This window comes from Kryptolebias marmoratus, linkage group LG23 (genome assembly GCF_001649575.2).
Source record: "Kryptolebias marmoratus isolate JLee-2015 linkage group LG23, ASM164957v2, whole genome shotgun sequence".
NCBI classification, from domain to species: Eukaryota; Metazoa; Chordata; class Actinopteri; order Cyprinodontiformes; family Rivulidae; genus Kryptolebias; species Kryptolebias marmoratus.
In genome coordinates this window covers 14,028,263-14,038,674 of record NC_051452.1, presented here as the reverse complement: position 1 = coordinate 14,038,674, position 10,412 = coordinate 14,028,263, and the positions used below count along the sequence as shown (strand labels likewise).

Here is a 10,412-nt window from a genome sequence, read left to right as displayed (position 1 = left end):
GGAGGGTCTTGGTTTTTCCAGTGGAGATTTGATCCTGTATGTTTGTAGCTGTCAGTCTGAGACAGCTGAGAGTTTCTGTTACCATGGAGACGGTAATGAGCTCCAACTTCAGCTGANTTGTTCATCATTTCATCTAAAATCCATCTGATGGATCATCTGAACATGATAACAATAAAAACAGAGCTGAATGCTCAGTTTGGTTCTGGTTCTGGTTCCTGCTGGATTCTGTCATCAGCCGTCCTGTTAACTACATAATCAGCATCCTTTAAAAAAATGTTTTTTTCTTCTCCCTGTTCAACAAGAGTTTTAAAGAAGTTACAGACAGAAAGCAGCAACTTAGTCTCAGAGAAATGAAATAAAGATCAACTCAAAGTCATTCAACAGTGTTGAGAAAACCAAGTTTTTAGTATTCACTCCTTTCAGTGGAATCTCACCTGCCTATTTAGTTTCTCTCACTGGATCTTTTGATGTTGCAGAAAAGACGGACACACAAAACGAGTCCAGACCAGAGGTTTAATTACCAATCATACATTTATTTAAACATTCAGCTGAATGGAGACAACAACTCACCAACAAGAAGAAACACGTTCCCAGTTGTGTCTGAGGTGATTCCCCTTTCACCTCCTTTTTATACTATGAACCGCGCCCAAGTACAGAGTTTTCTGCACACAAACAGCTGCAGCAGCTTGTTTTTCCATCTCACGGACGGCTACCTGATCTCACTTGTCCCTGTCATGATGTCCTGGAGTCTTCGGCTTCCCTCACCCCACTCACACAACTGTTCTTTGTGAATATTTTATCATAAGCTAAGTGTGACCTCATTTCAGCAATTAAATCATTTTAGTGATATCGAAGTTTGTTTACATTTTATCATTGGCTAAGCGTAATCTCATTTTCACAATCAAATCATTTTAGCAATATCAAAGTTTGTTTATATTTTACAGTTTGAACTGCATTACCATTTAGCATTTATACAAGCTTAAAATGTTTGCACCTTTGTAAGATCCCTTTGAATAAAACACGTTATAGCGCTGTAATGAGTTGAACAGAAATGAGAAATGAGCACAAACCATATTTTACAACAGAAAAAAAAATCATCTTTAATATCACCCAGCCTCGACTGAACACTGAGGAAAAACTTAATGTTTGTTGGATGAAACACTTTTTGAAAGGAGAGAAAGTTTTTCATCCACTTTGCTGAGCTCTGACATGGAGAAGAGTCATGTAGAGTTAGAGATGGTCATCTCACCTCTGATCTTTGCTCTGGCTCTCATGTTCCCCACACAGAGTGGTTTTAGAGGGAGGGACTCCCTCCTCTCTGTCCTCACACTGATCCATGCTGCTGAATTCACATCCACATCAGCTCACACACACTTTCTACCTTCACCTGCAGAGGAAACACAAATCATTCCTCTGTATGGCATGGCATCTGTAATCATCCTTTCCATCTTTTGTGCTGTAAAATGATCAGCTTCTCCTCCTCTGGCTCTTTGTCCCTGTTTCATCTCAGTGTCAGCTGAATGCAGTCAGATAGCAGAGTGAGGCAGAGGAAGCTGCAATCAGCTCCTGTACTTCAACTATCAGTCCACTAGATAAAGTTATAGGACCACTTCTTATAAAAGATTCCCTTTTAATCGTAATCCTTGATGACTTTTTAATTAACAAAGTTCTTTGAAGGTGAAAAATAATCTTTGCCACCATAATGTAAAATATTTATGTTCTAGTTTTATTATTAATGACAAAAAATCATTCAGTCTTATGATGCACATTTATGTATAAGCTCTATTATTTAAATATAAATTTGTACATTAGCAATTTTTAAACCAACACCCAAAGTTACATAGATCAGGCTGTAGTTTGATGTTTACTCACTTGTTGATACTTGTTTGTCCTTGTTGATCACAAATGAAAGTCCAGCAAGGTCCAATAATCATGTCTTCTGTTCAGCTCATGAGCTTGTTATAGTTCCTCTTTCTTTCTCAGCTGACTCAGCTCTGGTTCTTCATGTGACCCGACTTTGTTCCTCCAGAAACTCTGACATGTTAAATCCTGTTAATGTTGTCTCTGCTGTTTAATGAAACAAACTAATGCAACTAAAACAATATAGGATTAGATATTGATCATTAAATAAAATAAAATTGAAATATTATTCATTATTATATTAAAATGTGGAAAAAATGATTTTAATTGACTGAAACTACAGAGCAGAATCTTGACCCCAAGTAAACCTGAAACTGATGGTAAACTTTAGCAGAGAACAAGGATAACTGAGGGAGGGGGCTGTCACTAAAATATTGCCAAAAATCTTTATCAACATCAGTGGATGAAAATTCATAACATATTTATGATAACATATTTTTCAAAAAATTACATTTCTAATTGTACTAATTTAAAGATCTGAGCTAAAACAGTGTAAGTGATAATTTGATTTGTCTCATAAAACAGTATAGGATCAAAAACAGGAAGTGAATAACTGATGCTGAAATCTGATTGGCTGAGAACAAGAGCAACAGATATAAATCTGCAAAATAATTCTTGAGGAAAACAAAGTATACGAAAAATAAGACATATAAAAACAATAAGAGAAATGCTGAAGAGAAGAATCTGTCCTTGTTTCCTCTCTGAGAAAAAAGTCAGAGAATCTAAAGAGGAAATCAAAGAGCTGCTGAGGCTGTCACCATCAACATCTGCATGAAGGTTCAAAACAGCAACTATATGGACTTTATCCACATTCTGTGAGGATCTGGTATGGCCCGCCTCTGGGCGTGGTCTTTAACATTTCTCTCCTCAGCTGTCGTTGATTCCCCTGACGAGCAGTACCAGCATTTAAACCCCTAGTCTGTGTCAAACCTTCGCTGGAGCATCTTGCCTTCTGGTCAGTCTCAGTTATCAGGTTCTACGCCTCGCTTCAAACCGTGATGTTAATCCTGTTTTTCTGTGCTTACCTCGCTTCAGGTTCTATTCTCTGTGCCTCATATTGGGACTTACCCTGTGCAGCCTGAACAAACTTACCTGCTAGAACTCTAGGACCCGTCCTCGCTGGATTCCTCCTGGACCACTCACTCCTCACTACTGGGCCACCTCACTCTCCAAAAACCTGTAAGAAAGACAAACTAATTAAACTCAAACTATTTATGGATATTCCTATACTGGATTCAGTGGTACTTGAGACTCACCTTACCTCACTTCTGTCGTTTCAGATCTTCCCGAACACTCACTGTAAATATTAAGCACCTGTAATTAAACCACTTACCTTTGTCTTGGTTTTTGTTTCCGGTCTTATGGCTAAAATCCTGCATTATGTCACATTCAGTACTAAATCAGACAGAAAATCAGAGAGTTCACATAGAAACTCTGAGGAAGGAGCAGCTGGACCAAACTAAAGCACAAACAAAGCACAAGCTTTTTAGGATTTTTTTTTTTTCCACTAAATTGACCTTTTTAGCAGCATGTCATCAATTTAGATACTTGGTCTCCATGGAAACTGTCAGATAAGTCTTTGGTGGTTTTTGGTTTTCAGTTATGCTTCATAATGTTGTTCTGTGGCTCCATGAAGAGCCACCATGAGTCTACAGCTCTTATATAAGAGACACCTCTTTAAAGACAGCAGAAATTGCTGGTATGTCTCTTTAAAATATCAACAAACATGTTCTGAACTCCAAAAAGACAATGTTTTTTGTGCTGACATTCCCGCAGTGAGAATGGATCATTTACTTTAAAGAACCACAACACAGTTCAACACTTCATGTGTTCAAAAGACAAGATGGAGAAAAGAGCAGAAAATGTTCCCTGGGGCACATTTCTTCATAGAATTTTGTCTACTTTGTCTGTTAGACATTTCTGTTCATCTCTGCTTCTTCCATCCCATAATGCCTCATTTACAGATTGAAGCTGGATGTTTCAGAAAAGATGCTAGGAAGTAATTATCTGCTGAAGTTTTAAGGTGCCATCAATAAAAAGTTCTTTTAAACAGTGATTTCTAATACAGCCTCTGTTTTCTCTAAATTGTTTTTATCCTTGGAGGCAGAAAACTCTACTTCAGCAGAACTTCCACCCGCCAAACCTGCTAGTCTGAGTCCTGCACAAATTCTAAAGCTTTTCACATCTCATTCACACAGATTTTTGGAACATTTCTTCCTCAGAGCATGTTTATTTAACTTGCTGAGGAATAAAAAGAAATCCAGCAGCTCCTCTGTAAAAACCTCTCAGCCTCAGATGTCAGCAGTTTGTAAAATCTGACGCTGATCAGCTCAGTTTTCCTTCTTTGACCTAATTTGCAGATTTCGGGTAAATTGTGGAAAGCTTGCAGAGCAACACAGACACTTGTATGAATGGAAGTGGTGAGCTGCTGAAGCTTCAGGCTGATAGTGGTTCAAACATCCAGCCTGCAGAAATTCACCTTAACATTGGATTTAAAGGAGACACCCTTTAGTCTTATGTGGGACATGTGGACACTTTGCTGCAGATGGAAGTGAATCTGTGAGAATGTCTGGTGGCAGTTTAGAGGAAGAGGAAACTCCCCTGCTGTCGTCTGAATCCCACTTTCACATCTCTGTTTTTAGACCACATGTTTTTGTTACCAGTCATTTCACAGCCTTCCACAATCTGACTTTCTGTTCTCTGACTCAGGGAGGAAAACTCTTGAGATTGTTGTGAGCATCACGTTTATACCCAAGACTGCAAGTTCGAAGCCAGATTGATGCTTTTAGCTTTCCCCAAGTTGACAAGAAAATACTTGCTGCTAAATTTCACCTCTGAGCCTCACAAAAGTTTTCACAACTCTTCTCTCTCCAAGTCTTCTCCAATATCAGGTTTCTGAGCAGGTAGTATCCTTTATCCTTTAGCACCAGCTCTTGTTGAACAGATGCTGATGTATTTGTGGTTTGACCACCTAAGGCTCTACAGCAACATGTATGTGCGTCTCACCTTACTGTAATTGAGTACTGATGATGTGCATTTTGTACTTTTTAGGGAATTAATCCAATCTGTACTTTTATTTGAGTATGTTTTTTTCTATTATATTCTGCTGTGGTAGATTTTAAGTCATCCAGGACAGTAAATCCAAAGAAAGGGTTAAAACTATAACACAACTGGAATTCTTTTCTGCAGCTGAAGATGTTTCACTTCTCATTCGAGGAACTTTATCAATAGCGCTCTCCACTCATGCAATTTCTAGAAAACTAATCACTAGCTAGTCACATGAATGATTATGCAACAGCCATACTCCTACAAACACTTGTGGTTGCTTGAAGAGGTACAGTATCTATCACAGTGCATGTTTTAGCTTAAAATAATAAGAACTAATGAACAGATTTGGATGAAATTTTCAGGAAATGTTGGGGTTGTCACAAAAAACAATGGATTAAATTTTGGTGATGATCCAAATTATGATCTGGATCTCAATATTTTTTTGTCATGCTGTCGCCTTGGTGGAGGTTTGAGCTCTGTGACTAGTACTTGTAGTTTTTAGTGTTTTTTAAAGTCAGCGAGGAAATCTAAAAAGAGTAAATGTGATATAGTTCTGTTTAATTTTTGCTGGGCTGACATTGGTACTCAGTACTCAGTACTGTAGATTCTTGTTTAGTTCAGCTCTAACATCAAATCTCCTTTAACTGTGAAGGAACTAAACTCTTCACTGTCTGCCTCTTGTGGTGAATATATGAACTGCATGACGTTTTTAAAAGTTTCAAATAGTCCCAGTATTTTATTAGTGTAGTAGAAACTTTTGTTAACCACACTTAAACTAACAATGAAGTGTTCAGCTGTCAACATTAATAAATATGGACAAAGCAACTCCACTTCGTCCTCCTCCTGTGTGGCATTGAGTTGTAGGCTTTCTTGTAATCAATCCAAGCCGTGCACCGTGTCAGGTTTTGCAGTCTCGGGCGACTGTGTGGTCTACAAGGTTATCTCTGTTATTTATGCCAATGCCCTTCTGTGCTGTGCTCATGTATTTTTCCATGTGCCTACTTATTTTGGCTGCTATGATGCCTGACATGAGCTTCCATGTTGTAGAGAGATTGGCCGATAGTTGGATGGATCAGGATTGTGCGCCCTTCAGTTAACCATTCAGGGTGGGTCCCATTTTTCAGTAGCTGGTTCATTTGAGCAGTGAGTTTCTTCAGCCAGTAGGCATGGATCATGTCAGGTCCTGGTGCTGTCCAGTTTTTCATACCTGAGACGTCTGCCATTGTGATAGTTACCGGGGCTTGCTCAGGGAGGTTTCTGTGGTCATCTCGTAGGGAGATCAGCCACCGTGCATTACTGTTGTGGGATGCCTCCCTTTCCCATATGCCTCTCCAGTATTGTTCAGTCTCCAGCCTTGGTGGGTCTGTTCTGTTGTTGTTACCCTGCCATTGGGATGCCATTGAGAGTGGTTGAGTGGAGAAGAGCCGGTTAATTCTCCTGGCTTCAATCTCTCTTGTGTATGTTTGGCAGTTTCAAGTGCTTCAGGCATGGGCATCTGGTTGTACTTTTCATTGCACCTCTCTGACAGTTGGCTCACTTCCCTCCTTATTACCTTGATTCTAGCCTCTAACCGTCTTTTTCATGGTGGGTATCGAATCTCATGGTTGCTCTTATAGCCAAGCATCTCCAGGATCACTGCAGAGTTGTACATCAGCTCATTGGTTTCCATTATGGTGGTGGTGTTCTCAATGCTGTCAATGCTGCATTCACATCTTCAATGAGACTTTCCGATGGTACTTCACTCAGCCGTTGTAATTGTCTACACAGGTTGTCTACTGCCCATCTGGGCTATGATTCTATCTCTCAGGTCAGTGGCTGTTTTGTTCAGCTTATATGGTTCGTTCATTGGGGCTGCATACCCAACCTCTGGGTGGGGAGTTGGAGTTAATTCCCTCGTCAATCTCAAGTTGTGATAGTAGTTGCCGTTTGTGGATATTGGAACACTGAGCTACTAGTTGTTTGGCAGTCAGTGTTGACTGGGGATGTCGAAGTAACCATTCTTCCAGCATTCTTTGCATGTAACCTCTTTCTTTGCATGTAACCTCTCTGACTAGGGTTACTTGAGTAGTAGCATTCCAACAGATCCATGTTTTCACCTCTCATCCATTTTCTCCGTCTTGTTCCAGTAGCCCAGTGCCGACTTTTTTCATCAAGGTGCCCCAGCACCTGACGCAGACCTTGTTTGGCCGGGCGACGTCTGAGCCGGCATGTGATTCATATTAATCTCTCTCATGGTATGAGGTAGGCAGTAGCCTAGGGACCCAGACTGGATAGCTCAATTTTCACTGTTGTATCTTTCCATTCAGCAATTCAACAGTGAGCGCATGAGTACGCCTGTAACATGGTTCACTGTGTTGCAGTTGTTGTTCAAACTGGCCCAAAAATACCACAACAGTTTAATTTCTTGGCTTCCTGAAAGATAAAAATCTTTGTCAGATTTGTATCCATAAACACATATGTGGCAATTACTATTGAACTCCGGTTCAGACCACCTCAAAGAGGAGTACCGCAAGTTCTGACCCTCGTGAATGCAATGTACTGGCTTCACGTAAAAAAACCCAAGATCTTTTGCCAGGAGCAGTCACAATTATTTTAAATTTGAAAAGAAATGCAAATATAGAGGACATGACCACAGAGAATGGGACAAGAAATGAGGAGCTTACTTCAAGGGAGAATGCACTAGTGCCATAAAGGTATGTATTGACTTTTTTTTTTCTTTTTTTTTTTTCCTCCTGCTCTCGGCGAAGGCAGACACAAGGCCGAAACTTGGCGTCAGTTGTGTAAACAACAGAGGCACTATAGAAAACATTGGCCCTGTGTTGTTGCTGTTTTTTAAAGTTATGGAGATTCTCCTGAGACTTTGGGAAGAGAGGCACAGTGGAAGAAATGCTCTAGATGCCGTGATTGTTGCACAGAGTAGGACAGCTGTTATCTGCCGGAGATTTCAGGCTTTACAGCGCCTTCAGCTGAGGGTCAGATGGCATAAACATTGCAGGGTAAGCTAACGCTGTTGTTTATATTCCTACCGTTCGCTCTTTATGCTTGCATCTGGCCACACCAACGACCAGTGAGTGAAGAGGGGCTAAGCTTGCGCAACCCACGAAACAGGGCCGACCCGGCTGGCCCTACTCCAAAGCAGGGACCTAAAAAGCAGGGACCAGCCTTGAAAAAATGCTGGTAGAAACTTGTGCAAAGCAAGCAGAGTAGAGTGGAGCCGGGACCTTTAGAGCCAATATAAAAGAGGCATATGTTAGCCCTCAGGTACCTTTAGTTTAGCTTAGTTTTAACTTTATATTGTTGTGTGTGTTTTCATGATTTCATTTAGATTATCTTTGATTTCATTTAGATTATCCCAGCTCATATTTTAGATACTGTGTGCTTTGACTTTGTATTTTTGTGGTAACATGTTGTAAAGCACTTTGTATCGCCTTGTTGCTGAAAAGTCCTATATAGATAAATATGACTTGACTTATAGATCTGACATCCTGAGATCAGTTTGTGATTTAGTGCAGTTTGTTATTGATGAAAAAATAAAGAGAATTAATGTGTGATTAAACAAATGTCATAGTCTGAAACTGCTATTGATTCATTTACTCTGGTGTGAGAGTTCACAAATGCTACCCTCTAGCTGCTCACATTTTTAAAGAGTTACCATCGAGTTAGCATTGGGTTAGCTTCAAGAAAGCAATGCCCGCTCTCTCCTGCCAGTGTATTTACTTGCATTGTGTACTGATATCATGACAATGATCTGGGGATATTCGGTTCTTACCGTTCCACAGCGCACATCATGAAACCAGGACTGCCCCCTAAATCACCCCACTTCAGCATTTATTGACTAAAACGCTAATTCATGTCCAACTTTTTAATAAAGATATCCTGTGATCTGCTGTCACTAGGAGTATGTGTTGGGGATGAGTCTCAGCTACTACCACACCAACATTGAGCTCAATATCTCTATAACTGAATGAGCTGTAGCCATATTTGTGTTTGATCAGATAAATTAGCTGATAATTAGCAAATATACCTTTACCTTCACATATCAGCTTTAAAAACTTTGTGCTTTACTGTCAATGGGGAGAAGTCAAAAGGAACTGCAGACCCTGTGGATGAAAACTGTTTATTTATGATTGTTGTACAAAACTGTTCAGATGTAATTATTGAAAGCTACATTATTGAAATGAAAATTAAAAACATGTAAAATAAACAAACTGAAATAGATTTTTACATAAATTTATTGATCCAAATAAAAGTCTAACATTTTAAAATCGAAAAGGGTTTAAAACACTTAAACCCTTTGACTTAAAAATATGCCAAATATATGACATAAAAATATAATAAATATAAAAGCACAAGGGCTCATACATTTAGTAGAAATTTTATGTTAAAGAGAAAAATTAGGAGGAGACTCTTTAAATCAAACCCAACACAGAAAAACTGAGGCTCCAGACCACAACCCAAACCCAGGATAAAGAGTTTTAGTGAATTTGGTGTTGAACGTGTGGAGGTGGATCAGTGAGTCGGAGGAGACTCTGTAGAAGGACAGAATGCCAGCAGGACAGTCCACATACACTGCTACTCTGTTAGAGATGGAGGAGGAGATGAGTGTTTCTTTGTTATTGTGACAGGCACAATAACCATCATCAGAGCAGCTCAGACTCCAGGACTGATCATTCCCTCCAAACCAACAGTCATAACTTCCTCCTCTCCTTCTGATTCTTCTGTAACTCACTGATATGTCAACCTCTCCTATCCACTCAACCTCCCAGTAACAGCGACCAGTCAGACCAGTTTTACACAGCAGCTGAGAAACATCAAATCTGTCTGGATGATCAGGATATGACTGATCCTCCTCCACAAATGTCACCTTCCTGTTGTTGTCAGACAGTTGGAGGTTTCTGCTCACTGTGTTTGTGTTGATTGTGAGCTGACAGGAATCTGATGGAGAGAACAAACACAATCCAGCTGCAATTATTGATCTATCATCTGATCATTTATTGACACTTTGATGATGACTCATGAATGAGTGATGTGACAGTTTGAAGATGGTTGAATGTTGCTGCGTTGTTGTCATGAATCAAATGAAAAAGACACTTACACTTCCTCATACTTTGTGTTGACCATCGGACTCCAGCAGGCTCCACCCTGAAAGGAGGAGGGGGGTCAGACCATCAGTCTCTTTCAGCAAATATGGACATTACATGGCTCTCATACACATGTTGTTCTGCAGTAAGAAAGGAACAGTCCAACATTTGAATGGAGCAGCTCTAAAGTCCTGTCCTGTGGTTGTCACGTTTCAGCACAGTTTGAACTCATTCTTTTCATTTCACTTCATCTTTATTGAATCAGGCAGGAGGAGGAGGACACCATCCAGTCTGCTTCTTCATCTCCACTTTGAAGTGCAGTCACATCTTCAAGCTGCTATTTAGTCCAACAACCACACTGTT

General features: G+C 39.9%; 1 protein-coding gene and 2 long non-coding RNA genes across 17 annotated transcripts in view; 2 read left to right on the top strand and 1 right to left on the bottom strand.

The window, feature by feature from the left end:
- Positions 1–10,412, top strand: part of LOC108242155 (NACHT, LRR and PYD domains-containing protein 12-like) — a 608,460-nt gene that overhangs the window by 429,284 nt on the left and 168,764 nt on the right. The window lies entirely within an intron of this gene.
- Positions 1,249–10,412, bottom strand: part of LOC119616728 — an 18,800-nt gene continuing 9,636 nt past the window's right edge. Inside the window, exons 2-3 of one of the 3 annotated variants that reach the window (XR_005232731.1) lie at positions 3,182–3,185; positions 1,249–1,387 (exon numbers count right to left, since the gene is read on the bottom strand). This is a non-coding gene — a long non-coding RNA (uncharacterized LOC119616728). Of the gene's footprint in view, positions 1,388–1,872; positions 2,007–3,181; positions 3,186–7,134; positions 7,147–10,412 lie in introns of those variants that run through there. The other 2 variants (XR_005232729.1, XR_005232730.1) reach the window with 2 other exon arrangements.
- On the top strand, positions 2,325–3,976 carry LOC108229230. The gene is made up of 3 exons (XR_001808280.3): positions 2,325–2,875; positions 2,956–3,099; positions 3,201–3,976. It is a non-coding gene; the product is annotated as an uncharacterized LOC108229230 (long non-coding RNA).